Below are 18,474 nucleotides of genomic sequence, written 5' to 3'. Positions count from 1 at the left end.
CTCATGCCTCTCTGATTATTTCTTCCACGTAATTTTATAAGCTACACTAAAACTTGGGTTAGCAATGGGTATTTTTTCCCCCGTTGCATTCTTGGTTGATGAGCTCAAAGTATTATCTCAGCAGAGGCAGAGTCAGGTGCTTGGGAAGTGGTATTAAAGAGATTTCAATTAAATACTTCGAAACCACTTCATTGGAATCCCCAATTTAAAAAAAGACATCATAAAACGAGTCTGTAACTAGATTTTGGTGGTTGTCATTTGGAAGAAATTCTAAGAGTGAATTCCAGCCTGTTTCCTGATTACTGTTTTCCTTATTTACTCCTAGTACGTGGTACACGACTGGAATCCAGTAGAAAAGCCCCAGAATGTGTATTTTAGTCCCTGTAGCCAACCACTTTGAGAATGTACAGAAAAGGAGGCTAAATTCTTGCCCCTGCTGTGGCTTCCGTTCATAAGCTTTTGTCTCTTCTCTACTCCATTTCAAAAGCTAAAGCTAAGTGTCATAGGACAAGATTGTAGTGGCTTCAGAGAATGGTAGGCTTGAGAAAAAGACTATTGATGATCCACGGGGATAAATTATGATAGAAATTTAAGCAGTATTTGGGGACATAAAATACTGTTTTTGAGTTTAGTAATCCCAAACAAGAAGAAAAACATGTATTTTTAAAAATGTTTTATATTTTTCCCATTTTTTGGGGAAGTGAAAATAGAAACTATTATTTCTTTTTTCAAGACACCCAGGTTGATCATGAAAAGTGTAAGAGGTCACCATCTTACCTCTAAGTGCTCAGAGGTAGCTAAGCACTTCTTTTAAATGTGTGAATAAAGGAAAAAACACAAGATATTGAACAGTGAGTGTGTTATGGGTTGCTAGTTTTGAACTTCAATGCTTAACAATGCCAAAGTCAAAGTGTTCTTGTGTTGCTATGAAATAATGTACCAATACATACAGAGTAGCTACTATTGTTGCCACATGCAAAGAAAAGACAGCATACTCAGTAAATTCTTTTAGCTGTGTTTCTTATAGTTAAGGAATGTTGATCTATTTTATGTTTTTCTGGTGTAACTTACACAGCAAAGAAAACAATCATGTTACTAACATTTTGCGAGTATTTCCCATATGCCAAGCACTGACTGAAAAACATAAGGGTAAATACTACAGGTACTATCATTCCAGTTTTATAGGATGTGCATGCTATAAGAAAGACAAAGTTAGATTAGTGTATGAATGAACACCATTACCTACCCCTGTTGGGAATCAATGATGATAATCTCATTAGAATATTGTGCTAATTGGCTGAAAATAATATGTCAGCAATATTTACAGCTTTAAAAAGCTTTTGGTTTTACATGGTTGATTAGCAGTGATGGCATTACAAGGAAAATACAACTAGGTTATAATAGTATTAAAATAACTCAAGTTTTTCTAAGTTTGAAACAATATTTTTGATGTTAAAAGTTTTTAAGAAAACACTTGCAATTTACAGTGTATTGTTTAGTCCTCAGAGACAGAATAGTGTAATTAAAAAAAAAATCAAAGTAGAGCCAGGTGTGGTGGCTCAAACCTGTAATCCCACCACTTTGGGAGGCTGAGGCAAGTGGATCACCTGAGGTCAGGAGTTCAAGACCAGCCTGGCCAACATGGTGAAACCCTGTCTCTACTAAAAATACAAAAATTAGCCAGGCATAATGGCCTGTGCCTGTAATCCCAGCTTAGGAGGCTGAGGCAGGAGAATTGCGTGAACCTGGGAGGCAGAGGTTGCAGTGAGCTGAGACCGCGCCACTACATTCCAGCTGGGGTGGCAGAGTGTCTCAAAACATAAAATAATAAAATAAAATAAAATAAAATAAAATATAGCATTCCCACTTGAAATATGTATAATCAACATTATGCACCCACATTAGTATTTCAGTTATTCCTACACCAATGATTGGGAAAAAATATATACAGAAATGGAATTGCTGGATCATATGGTAGCAATTTTTTATTTCTGGAAGAACCGCCATGCTGTTTTCCGTAACAGCTGCATTTTACATTCTCACCAATAATGTAAAAGGGTTCCAGTTTCTCCATATCCCACCACTATTTATCTTTTGTTTTTGTTTTTCTAATAGGCATCCTAAAAGGTGTGAGGTGATATGTTAAGATTTTGATTTGCATTTCTCTTAAGATTAGTGATGTTGAGCACCTTTTCATATACCCGAAGGCCATTTGTATGCTTTTTAAAAAATGTCTATTCTGCTGGGCTCAGTGGCTCACGCCTGTAATTCCAGCACTTTGGGAGGCCAACGCGGGTGGATCACTTGAGGTCAAGAATTCAAGACCAGCCTGGCCAATGGGGTGAAACAAGGTCTCTACTAAAAATACAAAAATTAGCCAGGTGTGGTGGGTCACGCTTGTAATCCCAGCTACTTGGGAGACTGAGGCAGGAGAATCACTTGAACCTGGGAAGCGGGGGCTGCAGTGAGCAGAGGTCACACCATTGTACTCCCGCCTGGGTGACAAGAATGAAACTTCGTCTCAAAAACAACAACAACAACAACAACAAAAGTCTATTCAAGGCTGGGTGCGGTGGCTCATGCCTGTAATCCCAACACTTTGGGAGGCCGAGGTGGGTATATCACTTGAGGCCAGGAGTTCAAGACCAGCCTGGGCAACATACCAAAACCCCATCTCTACTAAAAATACAAAAATTAGCTGGGCGTGGAGGCGCACGCCTGTAATTCCAGCTACTCAGGAGGCTGAGGCATGAGAATTGCTTGAACCTGGGAGGCGGAGGTTGCAGTGAGCCAAGATTGTACCACTACACTCCAGCCTGGGTGATGGAATGAGACGTTGTCTCAAAAAAAAAAAAAAAAAAGACAAAAAAAAAGTCTATTCATTTTTTTTTTTTTTTTTTTTTTTTTTTTTTTTTGAGACGGAGTCTGGCTCTGTCGCCCAGGCTGGAGTGCAGTGGCTGGATCTCAGCTCACTGCAAGCTCCGCCTCCCGGGTTTGCGCCATTCTCCTGCCTCAGCCTCCCGAGTAGCTGGGACTACAGGCGCCCGCCACCTCGCCCGGCTATTTTTTTGTATTTTTTAGTAGAGACGGGGTTTCACTGTGTTAGCCAGGATGGTCTCGATCTCCTGACCTCGTGATCCGCCCGTCTCGGCCTCCCAAAGTGCTGGGATTACAGGCTTGAGCCACCGCGCCCGGCCAAGTCTATTCATTTTAAAATGTCTTTGCCCATTTTTAAATCAAGTTATTTTGCTGTTGTTGTTTGGCTTGTTTGCTGTTGAGTTGTAGGAGTTCATTATATATTTTAGATATTAACTCTTTACCAGATATGTGGTTTGCTAATATTTTCTCCCATTCCATAGGTTCCCTTTCACTTGGTTGATTTTTTTTTCCTTTGCTGTACAGAGCTTTTCAGCTTGATGTCATCCCACCTGTGTATTTTTGTGTATTTTTGCTTTCATTGCCTGTGCTTCGGTGTCATATTCATGAAATCATTGCCTCGACCAGTGTCATGAAGCTTTCCCCTGTGTTTTCTCTTAGGAGTTTTATAGATTCAGGTCTTATACTTAAATCATTAAACCAGCCAGGTGCGGTGGCTCACGCCTGTAATCCCAGCACTTTGGCAGGCCAAGGTGGGTGGATCACTTGAGTTTAGGAGTTTGAGACCAGCCTGGCCAACATGGTGAAACCCTGTCTCTACTAAAAATACAAAAAAAAAAATTAAAAAAATAAAAAATTAGCCAGACACAGTGGTGGCTGCCTGTGATCCTAGCTACTCAGGTGGCTGAGGCATGAGAATTGCTTGAACCCAGGAGATGGAGGTTGCAGTGAGCCGAGATCACGCCACTGTGCTCTAGACTGGGTGACAGTGAGACTATGTCTCAAAAAAAAAATCATTAATCCATTTTGAGTTGGTTTTCTGTATGGTGTAAGATAAGGTCTGTATTTGTCTGTTCTTGTACAGCTTTAAAGAAATACCTGAGATGGGGTAATTTATAAATAAGAAGCTTGTTATAAATTACCCCATCTCAGGTATTTCTTTACAGCAGTGCAAGAACAGACTAATACAGACCTCATCTAATGTAGTTGTGGCTCACGGTTCTGGAGGCTGTACAGGAAACACGGTGGCTTCTGCTTCTGGGGAGGCCTCAGGAAACTTACAATTGTGGCAGAAGTCAAAGGGAAAGCAGGCATGTCTTACACGGTTGGAGCAGAAGAAAGAGCAGTGGTGACAGAGGAGTGCCACAGGCCGTTAAATGACCAGACCTCACGAGAACTCAGTTACTATTACGAAAACAGCACCAAGGGGGAAATCCACCCCCATGATCCAGTCGCCTCCCACCAGATCCTACCTCCAACACTGTGGATTATATTTCAACATGAGATTTGGGGTGGGGACACAGATCCAAACCGTATGATTCCATCCCTGACCCCTCCCAAATCTCATGTCCTTCTCATTTTGCAAAACCCAATCATGCTTTCCCAACAGTTCCTCAAAGTCTTGACTTTTTTCCAGCATGACCTCAAAAATCCAAAGTCTCATCTGAGACAAGCCAAGTCTCTTCTGATCATGAGCCTGGAAAACAAAAAAACAAGTTATTTTCAAGATACAATGGAGATACAGGCATTGAGTAAATACTTCCGTTCCAAAAGGGAGAAATTGGCCCAAAGAAAGGGGCTACAGGCCCCATGCAAGTCTGAAACCCAGCAGGGCAGTCATTAAATCTTAAAGCTCCAGAATAATCTCCTTTGACTCTAAGTTCCACATTCAGGACACAGTGATGCAAGGGGTGGGCTCACAAGGCCTTGGGCAGCTCTGCCCCTGTGGCTTTGCAGGATTCAGCCCCAGTGGCTGCTCTCAAGGGCTGGTGTTGAATGTATATGGCTTTTCCAGGTGCGGGGTGCAAGCTGCCAGTGGATCTACCATTTTGGGGTCTGGAGGACAGTGGCCCTCTTCTCACAGCTCCACTAGGCAGTACCCCAGTGGGGACACTGTGTAGGGGCTCCAGTCTTACATTTCCCCTCCACACTGCCCTAATGGAGGCTCTCTATAAGGGCTGTATCCCTGCAGCAGACTTCTGCCTGGACATCCAGGCTTTTCTATATATCCTCTGTAATCTAGGCAGAGGCTCCTGAGCCTCATTCACTCTTGCACTCTGTGCACCCACAGGCTTAACACCACACGGAAGCTGCCAAGGCTTGTGGCTTACATCCTCTGGAGCAGTGGCCTGAGCTGTACCTGGACCCCTTTGAGCCATGGGTGGAGCTGGAGCTGCTGGGATGCAGGGTGCAGTTCTCATGGCTGTGCAGGGCAGCCGGGCCCTGGGCCTGACCCACAAAACCTTTCGGTCTTCCTAGGCCTCTGGGCCTGTGATGAGAGGGGCTGCCATGAAGTTCTCTGAAATACTGTTGAGGCCTTTTCCCCATTGTCTTGGCTATCAGCACTTGTCTTTCTTTTAGCTTGAATTGCTCTCCTGACAATGGGCTTTTCTTTTCTGCCACATGGCCAGGATGCAAATTTTCCAAACTTTGGAAACTCTGCTTTTCTTTTCTAAAAAAGTTCAAATTACAGGTCATTTCTTTGCTTAGCATGTGAGCAGCCAGGCCATGTCTTGAATACTTTGCTTTTCAGAAATTTCTTCCATCAGATACCCTAAATCATCACTTTCAAGTTCAAAGTTCCTCAGATCCATAGAACAAAAGGGCACATTGCAGCCAGGCTGTTTGCTAAAGCATAGCTTTACTCCAGTTCTCAGTAAGTTTCCCATTTTCACCTGAGACGTCTTCAGCCTGGACTTCATTGTCCATATCACTATCAGCATTTTGGTCACAACAATTCAACAAGTCTCTAGGAAGTTCCAAACTTTTCCCTCATCTTCCTGTTTTCTTCTGAGCCCTCCAAACTGTTCCAACCTCTGCCTGTTACTCAGTTTCAAAGCTGCTTCCACATTTTCAGGTATCATTATAGCAATGTCCCTTTTCTTGGTACTAATTTTCTGTATTAGTTCATTCTTGAACTGCTATAAAGAAATACCTGAGACTGGGAAATTTATAAAGAAAGGAGGTTTAATTGGCTCACAGTTCTGCAGGCTGTAAAGGAAGCATAGCAGCTTCTGCTTCTGGGAAGGCCTTAGGAAACTTACCATCATGGCAGAAGTCAGAATGAAAACAGGTACATCTCACATGGCCAAGATACAGAGCGAGAGTTGGGGAGGGAGGTGCCACACACTTTTAAATAAGCAGATCTCACCAGAACTCACTCTCTCACTATCATGAGAAGAGCACCAAGAGGGAAATCTGCCCCCTGCCTCCCACCAGGCCCCACCTCTAACATTTAGGATTACAGTTCGACATGAGATTTGGGTGGGGATACAGATCCAAACCATAACAAGAACCAATTTGATTATGTTGCATGTGGATATTCAGTTTTCTGAGCACCATTTGTGGAAGAGATTATCCTTCCCTGATGTGTATTCTTGGTACCCCTGCCAAAGATCAGTTGACTGTGTATGTGTATGGGTTTATTTCTGGGCTCTATATTCTGTTCCATTGGTCTATAAATCTGTTTTAATGCCATTTCTGTACTGTTAAAATTACTGTAAATTTGTAATACATTTAGAAATCAGGAAGTATGATGCCTCCAAATTTGTTCTTCTTTCTCAAGTTTGTTTTTGACTATTTGGAGTCCTTTGTTGTTCCATATGAATTTTAGGATTTTTTAAAATTTTTGTGGAAAATACCATTAGGATTTTAGTAGGGATTGCATTGTCTGCAGATTGCTTTGGATAATGTGGATATTTTACCAGTAGTAGCTCTTTCAATCCATGAACATGGGCTTTCTTCCCCTTTATTTGTGTTTTCTTCAGTTTCTTTTATTAATTTTATGTAGTTCTCAATGTAGAGATATTTTATCTCTTTGGTTAAGTTTATTCCTAAGCATTTTATTCTTTTTGATACTATTGCACATGGGACCCAGCAATCTCACTGTCGAGTATATATCCAAAATAACTGAAATCAGGATCTTGAAGAGATACTAACATTCTCCCATTCATTGAGCATTATTCACAATAACCAAGATATGGAAACAACTTAAACATTCATTGATGGATGAATGGATAAAGAAAATGTGGTATATACATACAATGGAATACTATCCAGCATTCAAAAAAGGACATCTGCCACATGCGACAACATGAATGAGCCTGGAGGCTTTCTACTAAGTGAAATAAACCAGTCTCAGAAGGACAAATACTGCATGATTCCACTTCTGTGAGGCATCAAAAATAATCAAACTCATAGAAACAGAATAGAATGATGGTTGCCAGGGGCTTGGAAGAGAGGGAAATGAGGAGTTGCTGTTCAATGAGTGTACATGTTCAGTTATACAAGATGAATAAGTTCTAGAAGTTCACTATACAGCACTGGGCCTGTAGTTAACAATACCATATTGTGCACTTAAAATTTTGTTGAGAGGGTAGATCTCAAATTAAGTGTTCTTACCACAATAAAATAAAATGTTCTGTAAAAATAATAATAATTGGAAAAAATAAATCCAGCATCTCTGGTGGAGGGAGCAAATAAATATATACCTGTAATCAATTTTCAGTTTACTACCTTAATGAATGGGAACATTAGCATGGGTAATCAAAAGCTTTCTTTTCACTGTAAGTTATTTTCTTGTTTAGGTTTTTTGTTTTAGATTCTTTGTTTTTGAGAGTGAATAGCTGCTGGCATTGGATCTGGAATAGCTTAGTATGCATTTGTGAAAAAGAGAAATCTCCTTATAATTTAAGATATGTTCCAAATACTGCCCCCAAATTAAAATTACTACATAGTTAATTTTATTTCCATTGTAAATTGAAATTCATAAGCCTATTCTTAAAACTGTGTACTCCAGGACAGAGCAAGCAGTTAACACTTGAATCGGTCTTGGCAAGTTCTCCTGTCTTCCCTCCTTCACTATTTCCAGCCCCTGCCCCCTCCACGTTTTTTTTTTTTTTTGAGACAGAGTCTCACTCTGTCACCCAGGCTGGAGGGCAGTGGCACCATCACAACTCAGCTCACTGCAGCCTCAACCACCCAGGCTCAGGTGATCCTCCCAGCTCAGCCTCCGAAGTAGCTGTGGTTACAGATATGCATCACCATGCCCGACTAATTTCTTTGTATTTTTTGTAGAGACAGGGTTTTGCCATGTTGTGCGGGCTGGTCTCAAACTCCTGGACTCAAACCATCCGCCTGCCTTGGCCTCTCTAAGTGCTGGGCTTATAGGTGTGAGCCAGCGCACACCCTTCACCCTCCTTTTAAAGTGAAATTTGTGGAAGACTTAGATCAAGGATATTTGGAGGAGAAAATAAAGTCACAAAATAATTAACCATTTAAATTTGGAGAAGGGAGGAAGATTAGAGGACATCTACCTTAAGATTTTCAATTTGCAGACGAGGCAGCTGAGTCTCCAAACTGATGAGAATTGCACAAGGCCACAGAGCTATTAAAGAACAAACCTTTTACTGACAAATAAGTAGTACTTATTCAACAGATGTTTCATAATTTTGAAAAATGAATGTTAAACCTCAATCTTTTTTGTTTTTAAATACCCAGCTTGGAAAGTATTTGTCTTAGCAAAATGTAGTGGAAAGCAAAACCTACTCATACCCAGTTCACACTATTTTTCCACTCTGCTAGATTGAGGGCAGCCTGCCATGTGTACAGATAGGAAAGGAAGAGAGAGGCCCACTCTTTGCCTCAATGACAATGAAGGTTTTTATGGGATAATTTTTAAAACTACAACTACTTCCTTCTCTAACAGTACTTGCTCCCTGAGAAGTTCCCTGTCCTTCTAAGCTGCGTGTACCTTTATTCAACTCAGAGAACAACTCCCCTAATTCCTATATTCTAGAGAGGCTTCTGCCAGATTGCTTCAACAAACAAAATGCTACTGTTTAGAAGGCTGTTCACATTATTTTTTCCTGGGTCGATACAGTTTTCATATTAACCATGAGCATATGACATTAATGCATGACACTAGCTCAGGCTGCATTCCTACCCTTGATTCCCATCCCCTGCCTCATAAGCCATTCAGCTTCCCAATTAAAAAAAAAAAAAAAATTCTCAGCCGGGCGCGGTGGCTCATGCCTGTAATCCCAGCACTTTGGGAGGCCGAGGCAGGCGGATCACGAGGTCAGGAGATCGAGACCACCCTGGCTAACACGGTGAAACCCCGTCTCTACTAAAAATTAGCCGAGCGAGGTGGTGGGCGCCTGTAGTCTCAGCTACACGGGAGGCTGAGGCAGGAGAATGGCGTGAACCCGGGAGGCGGAGCTTGCAGTGAGTGGAGATTGCGCCACTGTACTCGAGCCTGGGTGACAGAGCGAGACATCGTCTCAAAAAAAAAAAAAAAAAAAAAAAAAATTCTCATTCCCACAACCAGACACTACTCTCTTCTGATCTTAAAAATGAATCCTCTTGGTCCCAGGTGCAGCTAATGAAACAAGGTAAATGGGGCAGGGAAAATGAACATCATCACCCAAAAAAGTCCCAGCATGTTAATACCGCTTGCAGAATGTGTCATATTAATTAAGTGCAGACATTACTACTCTTTTATCTAAAAGCTGTATATTTCTTAGAAGCTGGTAGACTAGTTTGGTACATACTTGAATCATCCTTTTTTTTTTTTTTTTTTAAACTACAGAGAATCTGTCCCAGCCCATGCCAAAAGTATTGGTTTTAAACACCAAGAATACTTGGTAGAAATAAATGGTTTAATCTGTTTATTGAAAGAAATTACCTAAATGTACCTAAAAATAACTTACAGTTTTACAGTGATGAATAGTAAAATTGTATTTCCTGCTTCTTGAATGATATTGGCATGTCAACAGTATTATTCAATGAGAAATTTTATTTTCACAGCACTCTACTTTAACTGTATTTTCCAAAGGAATATTAAACTTTCATTGTCTTCATTTTAGTAAGTTATTTGGAGAATGTATATACAAGCAAATTATGGTAAAGCCTTGTCACAGTCTACTTACAACTAAAAAGATTTTGTCTTTTTTTTTTTTTTTTTTTTTGACATGGAGTCTTGCTGTCACCCAGGCTGGAGTGCAGTGGCACAATCTCGACTCACTGCACCCTCTGCCTCCTGAGTTTGAGCGATTCTCCTGCCTCAGCCTCCCAAGTAGCTGGGATTACAGGCGCCACCACGCCTAGTAGAGACGTGGTTTTATCTTGTGACCAGGCTGGTCTCGAACTCCTAATCTCACATGAGCCATCCACCTCAGCCTCCCAAAGTGCTGGGATTACAGGCGTGAGCCACTGCACCTGACCAGATTTTGTCCTGATTATCTGCATATTTCATTGTATTTTTAAATAATACCAAATTATTCTAATAATTTAATTATCAATATCACAATGTGCTGTCCATCATGATACATTAATTTTAAAAGATTTTAAAAAAATGTTTCAAAGATGCTATGTTTGTTTGGCCAAAAGGCATTTTCAATAGCAAAATATCAAATTATGTGGCTAAGATATGTTGGCAGATGAAGACCTAAATATTGTTTGTCCTTCAGTTGCAGGATTTATTTGCACTGGCCATTTTAACTCACATATGAGAGACACAGTACTTACTGTGTTTACCCAGCACTTAAACAGCATTTAAAAAGTAGGGTTCTTACTCGTGGACACAATTCCTAGGAAAGGTAACCATGCTACCAAAAACAGTGTTGATTTTTACTGACTTTACTATCTGTCTAGGCCCTCTCTATAGGACTTACTATATAACCTGAAGACAAGGGTGGGTAGATTAGAGGAGTAAGACATCTTTTGGCACATATCTTTTCATATGTCTTCTGAAACACATTGGTACACTTGTCACAGTGTACGTTATACCTGAAATTTCTTTGGGTTCTATTGAAAACCAATGAGGACAGGAGCACAAGTGGGTGAAAGAAAGAGGCACCCCTAGGAGCTCTGTCTAGCCAGACTAGCAGCAATCGCCCCTGTGACAGGATTCACTGGTTTGGAGAGGTAAGACCTGGAAGATGTGTTAGAGATGATTGGCTCATACAAAAGTTTTAAGAACCAACACCTGAGAATGAATTCCTTTTAACTCTGAAATAAATAAGAGTTAGATTCAGTACAGAAAAATAAGAACACACTCAATTGCATCCTTACATGTTTTCTAGAGAAGGAAGAAAGAGATAGAGTTTGAATGAATTTGCTAAGAATTGTGTTCAGGATGCATTAGGGTATCAAGGTGGAAAAGAGGCTGTCTGGAGCATAGACTATGGACTAGAGCAGCAGGAGGAATGAGGACAGACAGCAAAGCACAGGCAGTAGTGTTTTCCTTTACGTGTTTTTTCCCCTCCTTTTCTCTCCAGTATGAGTCTTACTCTCCATTATGGATGACTGTGGTATTAACTGTTAAGGATACGGTACAGTTGGGATCAGGATTCTGGACCCAGACTTCCTGGGTTCAGATACTGGCTCTGCCTCTTATGCAACTGACTTAACTTTTTAGACTCTTTTTTTTTTTTTTCTTTTTCTGAGACTGAGTCTCGCTCATAGCCCAGGCTGGAGTCCAGTGGCGCGATCTCGGCTCACTGCAAGCTCCATCTCCTGGGTTCATGCCATTCTCCTGCCTCTGCCTCCCGAGCCGCTGGGACTACAGGCGCCCGCCACCACGCCCGGCTAATTTTTTGTATTTTTAGTAGAGACAGGGTTTCATCATGTTAGCCGGGATGGTCTCGGTCTCCTGACCTCGTGATCCACCCACCTCGGCCTCCCAAAGTGCTGGGATTACAGGCGTGAGCCACCACGCCCGGCCGTTTCTTAGATTCTTTATCTGGAAAACAGGGATAATATTAGTATCTACCTCCATGGGACTATTAAGGGGATAAAATGAGTTAATGATGTATAAAATACTTAAAATACTACCAGCACATAATAAACACTCAATATATGTTAGCCATTAGTATATGACCCTATTTCATGGATTTTTTTTTTTTTCTCAGATTTTATCCTCTCCACATAACCCCTCATGTGGGGAGAGTAGACACCACACTGGGTGAATGAGTGAATAATGACTTGCATGATATCTTTAGAATTGTTTATTATTAATGTAAATGCATCCTGATTTGTGGGTTGGTTTCCAAGTTAAGGACATAGAAGCATAGCACTGATTAAAATTAAACTCACACAAGATCCACTCACCTAATTTCAAACATGATTTTTAATCTTCTTTTCTAATAGACTGTTGTTCCTGGAACTCACAGAAAGGATTGTGTTTTACATCACGGAAAAGTACATGCAACACATACACATACATGAGACTATTTTATGAAAAAATAGTTGCCCTACTAAGTGTGAACTCTTATTTTCTATTTTGTTCTAGTCTGTTTCATCTTCATAAAAATGCTGCTTTCAGTGCACTGGATTTATTTTACAACCCACTAATGGATTACCCTACAGTTTGAAAAACATTGGGTTAGACCAGTTTGACTGTTGTCAAGAACCAAAAAGAGGTACCCTTGATTATAACCAAAAATCCCTTCCTGATCATTTCCCTTCCCTAACTTCCCCTGCTACGGGAACTGGAATTCACCAGCCTTACACATTCACACACACACACATACTCACACAAACTCTCTCTCTCTGTCTCACACTCACACTTTAACATGTCACCAGCCTATTTAGTAAGGTCATAGTTTGTGTTGCCATTTAAAAGACCATATTCATAATATTAAATGCATAAAACTCATTACTATAAGATAGGGTCCAATGATCATTTTCAGTAAACAGTTTTAAGTTAGCTATGTTAATAGTAAAGGATTTTTCAGATTCTGATATCTTAACATCTACTCCCCTCTTCTTCTCCACAGTTAAGTAAGAAATTAAGAGTGTCATGCAGGAAAATGATTTTATTGTAAGAACAGAGCCCTAGAGGCCTTGTTGCTTTTTACTGAGCTGTCCATGGGCTCTGGCTTGGTCCTTCTTGGCCAGCACCATGTTTGGGGGCTAATTCCTGCTCATGCTCTGTGACCATGAAGCCGAACAGACACCACCACTGAACTCTTGACTTTGGGCTCTCATCAGTTGAGTCACCAGCCAGACCAAATAACTATCTCTTTGAAAGACTGACCACTAAATTCTTACCAAGTTTGCCACACAAGGCCTTCCCAGTTCATACACACTGGCTTTGCACATGTCCCAGGCATGCACATGGCTGGTCACACACATCGCCTGCCTTTGGTCAGTCTCTTGTCCTCTGCTCCACACAGCAGTCAGGCTGTCCTGGTTCAGGTCATATGACCAGTCCAGCACCTTTTCCATCTAAGTTGGGAAAACTTTGAATATTATGTTCTTTTCTCTTCCTGCCTTTTTTTGAGATCATCGTCTTGTTAATTCCATACATACTTTTTATCACATTTCTTTCATATTTCAAGTAAATCTGTTTCTGTTTCTAAGCTTTTTTTCTTTCTTCCCACTTTGAGAGCCCCCAGTGTATTAGTAATTTTGGAGAGCCCCCAGTGGTATTAGTCATAGCGGATGAGCTTAAGAGTAGTGATACAGCCTGGTGCTGTAGTACATGCCTGTAGACGCAGCTACTTGGGAGCCCAAGAGTTCAAGTCCAGCCTAGGTAACATAGCAAGACCCCATCTCTTTTTATTTTTTAGATGGCGTTTGACTCTTGTTGCCCAGCCTGGAGTGCAATGGCTCAATCTTGGCTCACTGCAACCTCCGCCTCCCAGGTTCCAGCGATTCTCCTGCCTCAGCCTCCCGAGTAGCTGGGATTACAGGCATGCACCACCATGCCCAGCTAATTTTGTATTTTTAGTAGAGCTGGGGTTTCTTCTTGTTGGTCAGGTTGCTCTCGAACTCCTGACCTCAGGTGGTCCTCCCTCCTCGGCCTCCCAAAGTGCTGGGATTACAGGTGTGAGCCACCGCGCCCGGCGACCCCCTCTCTTTAAAAAAAAAAAAAAGAGAGAGAGAGAATAGTGATATAATCATATCAAGGGAAAAGCACATGATATGTTTTTGGAGGTAAAGTAAGGCATAATAACCGGTGTCATCAACTTCCAAAGCTCTTGAGTCTCAGTTGGCTTTCTCCTGACTAAACCTTCTTATATTTGCATACAGATAAAATCATTCTTAGTTATTATTTTATACTTTATATAATTATTAGTATTGCAACACAATTAAAATATTTATTTCATTTGGATATATAATATTACATATAGGATACAAGATATGAAATAAGTTTTGTGAAATGACCTGGGTACTATCATTAGCAGCAATATTCCTAAGGGAAAAGTAGCCTCAGTCCTAAACCACAAATACATAGATACATTTTGGGAACATAAGCAAGTATTTGAGAACTACTTTAATGTCATTATTTCTCTCTCTCTTTTTTTTTTTTTTTTTGAGACGGAGTCTCACTCTGTTGCCTAGGCTTTAGTACAGTGGTGTGATCTCCACTCACTGCAACGTCTGGCTCCTGGGTTCAAGCAATTCTCCTGGCTTCGCCTCCCAAGTGGCTGGGATTACAGACACCCACCACCACGTCCAGCTAATTTTTGTATTTTTAGTAGAGATGAGGTTTCACCATTTTGGCCAGGCTGGTCTTGAACTCCCGACCTCAGGTGATCCGCCCGCCTTAGCCTCCCAAAGTGCTAGGATGTTCTTGGAAAGAGGTTGACTGTTTTAAGATACTGTAAGTCCTACTACAGTGCTTCCATAATTTTTTATTGTCAATAATAAACTAGAAATCATAGGAAATTGAGAGTATTCTGAAAGGAAGGATATGGTTAAACATGGATTTTGAAAAGACAGTTCACTTGTATTCCTTCTATGTACATACTTCTGACACTTGCTTGGATATAAAGTTCCCTTCTTTTAAACACTGTTTATTCTATGGGACAATTGATTACAGAACATTGGGACCTTCCCTGATTCAGGTTAGTGGTCCCAGGTTACCCAGGATAGCTGCTTCACTCTGGACGTTTTCTCTTACATAGATGTGAAATGTGACAGCTTTGCCAAATGAGACACATTATCTTTTTTAAAACTGAGAAACAGCTCAACACGGTGGCTCACGGCTATAATCCCAGAGCATTTTGGGAGGTTGAGGTGGGCGGATCACCTGAGGTCAGGAGTCCGAGACCAGCCTGGCCAACATGGGGAAACCCCTTCTCTACTCAAAATTCAAAAATTAACTGGGCATGGTGATGGGCGCCTGTAATACCAGCTACTTGGGAGGCTGAGAAGGAGAATTGCTTGAACCCGGGAGACAGAGGTTGCAGTGAGCTGAGATTGTGCTACAGCACTCCAGCCTGAGCAACAGAGCAAGACTCTGTCTCAAACAAACAAACAAAAAAACCAACTGAGAAGTAACACTCAGAAAAAGAAAAGATTATTCAACTTTTGTTAGCAGAAGTTTAGAAGTACATATTGCCTCTTCATGAAGGAATTTCAGTCTTTGTTTTCTGTGCTGACCTGATATTATTAATATAATTTTCTTGATAATGATTACCTAGCAGCACTTTAAATTCATTTCCCATTTTAGAGTTCAGGTATACATACACACACGTACACACACAGTGTACATATATATGTGTGTGTATATATGTGTGTATATATGTGTGTGTGTATGTGTATGTGTGTGTATATATATTTGCTTGAGTGTTAGTATATAGTCTGAAACTTACTGTCCCCTATGTAGCAAACTAATGGTCACTAGTGGAAGTGAAATTTGGCAAGGGATCTTAATCATCAAGGTGATATTCTCATTCATTTAAACTGTACATCTCCACAAAGTTTTGTGTTTCTAAAATGACCTTGAACTTGCAAATATATTAAGGGTATTGTTTTCAAAGGGATACAGATGGAAATTATAATCTTCATGTCAGGGTCCACACTGGCCAAATATGTCCCAGAATTCCTAAGCTCAGTGTTGCAAGTAGCATTTCAAATATGACTTGACATGACTTTCACAATGTTTCAATGTATGCCCCACTTTGAGACACAAAGGCATACGTAAAATAAAATGATAAAGTATTAATTTAAAAAATCATCAACGTCTGAGAAAATAGAAAACAGAGGCTTTGGGGTTTGGCAGTGTCGCCGCTGTAGCCACCCTGGGGATGAGTTGAGAAAGTGGGCCCAAATAAGGAAGGCCTGTGGGCCCTGCAGCCCACCCACCACAGCAGCGAGCATGTGAGGATATTTGGTCTTCACCCAAGATTTCATTTAGGGGAATAGAAGGGACTTGAGCGCTAACACAACTTGAGAAACACTGCCCCAACAGACCTGCATTTACCTATTAGTCAAAACACTTGGAATACCAAACGTACCAGATCCGCTCATAGTAGTAAGTCAGAGGTCAGCTTCCTTCCCCTTTGTGTTAGGATGCTACCATGCATAATCATCCTGAAACAAAGGTGCAGGGGAGGATTTGGAAAACTTGTTCCTAAATAAGCTGTCTTCTAAGTTGAGCTCCCCTTCTCTAGAAAGTTTCCTTAGGAACTTTATGCATATTAGAGACAAAGATAAAACCCCTTTTATTAAAGCAAAAAACAATGTTAATAGTTGTTGGTGATGTCCAAATAATATTTTCAAGTCATATTATAATGATGGGGTTTCCCTCAGTACTTTGGATTGAAATAAACGGGTTAGAAGGGAGAACAGATGACAGGAGACTTCTTTGAAATTTCTGAAAGGCCATACAATCTTAGGTTGAATAAAGAAGGAATAAGAATAGGAAATACGGGGCCGAGTGTGGTGGCTCACGCCTGTAATCCAAACACTTTGAGAGGTCGAGGCGGGTGGAACACCTGAAGTCAGGAGTTCAAGACCAGTCCAGCCAACATGGTGAAACCTCATCTCTACTAAAAATACAAAATTAGCCAGGTATGGTGATGGGTGCCTGTAATCCCAGCTATTTGGGAGGCTGAGGCAGGAGAATTGCTTGAACCCGGGAGGTGGAAGTTGCAGTGAGCCGAGATCGTGCCACTGCACTCCAGCCTGGGCAACAGAGTGAGACTCTGTCTCAAAACAACAACAAAAAACACAGGTGATTTCTTTTAAATACATTTCCAACAGTATTTCTCTGTTTCCTTTTTTAGAAATCCTTTCTGTTCATAGGGCAGTTGGGGTAGAGATGGACACACTTAGCCAGCACGGCGTCGTCCGTGGAGGATGCACTGTGTGTCTCTGCTGTAAGATGTAGACACCTGAGTTTGTGTGTTCAGATACTTTCGAAGAAGTTTTTTTGGTGAGACTTCTTTGACAAAGAAAACTGCATGTAAAGTTGTTGATGTGGTGTCTGGAACATAGTAATGATCGATGCAGGAGGAAGATAAGGGGGAAGGTCCCTGGAGAGCCTCCCACCAGCCTGTGCACTGGGAGGAGGGGGTGGAGCCCCAGGAAGTTCTCATCCTTTGCAGCGGGAGCCTGGCCTCTCCTGTTCCTGGGTGGTGACTTGGGATTCAATCTGTGAGACGGGGGCCTGTTCATAAAAACCCTTCTTGCTTTGCTGAGAGTCTTTTTCCTTTTTGCCCATTAGATTCCGTAACCCCTCACCCTTCAAAGGGTCTGTGTGCATAACTCTTCCTGGTCCTGTGACAAGAACCCAGTTTTTTCTACAATAGTAAGGAGTCAGTGAGCATTAGTGTTCTTTCTCTCTCTTTTTCTTCCCCTTCTCTTCGGCAGTATATTTTTCGTTTTCCAGTTGTAGCATCTGTTGGTGTAATTTTCATATTCTCCCTCAAGTAGGGCATTTTCCAGGTTTCTGCAGCTTGAACTTTTCTCTCTTGGTGGAGTGAAGCAGAGGTGGGTGGGGAAGGGAGACCAAGTGAACCCAGCCTGGCTCTCCTTTTATTTCCCTGGGGTTAGAAGCCACAAGTTGTCCTGAGGAGGCTTTGCTGTTCTTGTCGCTCCTGACTTCAGCAGGAATCAAGGACAAAATAACTGAATGACAAAGGAAGATGGAAGCAGCTATAATCAGCCGTTCAGCTCCAATCACAGGAAAAGTAGCCCTCAAACTTTAGAGGACATTAGAATGACCTAGGATGCCAGTTAAAATTCATCCTCCTGGGCTCCTCCCCAGAAATTCTGAGTCCAAACTTAGGTAATTCTTAGTTTTTAATGTTTTGGTTGATCACTAGTATAGCACAAAGATTAATATATTTTTTAAGAGTTTTTGCCACTCCTTGGTAGAGTCTGCTACCCTCAGGGAGCCCCAAAATTATGTCTCAGAATTCTTGGCTTAAAAAATGAGCCACACCATCCCCACACCTATGTATGACTCTCAGACAGTCATGTAACACGAACAAGCTTTGGCAGTGGTGTGAGATTTATTTGTAAATTGCCAGTGTCAACATAATTCTTTTCTCATTGGCATTGCCTAGTTAAGGAGTCAAATCTCACTGTGGTTTGTTCTCTCTGTGGTTTCCGTAGGGTTGGGGAGAATGCTGCAGAAAA

At 41.3% G+C, this 18,474-nt stretch overlaps 1 protein-coding gene and 1 long non-coding RNA gene across 13 annotated transcripts in view; one reads left to right on the top strand and one right to left on the bottom strand.

Moving 5' to 3' along the window:
* The window catches only part of LOC708686 (uncharacterized), a 255,606-nt gene that overhangs the window by 127,037 nt on the left and 110,095 nt on the right, over positions 1-18,474 (top strand). The gene's annotated exons all lie outside the window — the stretch shown is intronic.
* Positions 4,151-7,953, bottom strand: LOC144339963 (uncharacterized). The gene is made up of 2 exons (XR_013415591.1): positions 7,612-7,953; positions 4,151-6,953 (listed from the first exon to the last, which is right to left on the bottom strand). It is a non-coding gene; the product is annotated as an uncharacterized LOC144339963 (long non-coding RNA).

The sequence above is a fragment of the Macaca mulatta genome, chromosome 3 (assembly GCF_049350105.2).
Source record: "Macaca mulatta isolate MMU2019108-1 chromosome 3, T2T-MMU8v2.0, whole genome shotgun sequence".
Classification (NCBI taxonomy): Eukaryota; Metazoa; Chordata; class Mammalia; order Primates; family Cercopithecidae; genus Macaca; species Macaca mulatta.
The sequence above is the reverse complement of the archived record's forward strand: the minus strand, read 5'-3'. Positions and strand labels throughout refer to the sequence as shown.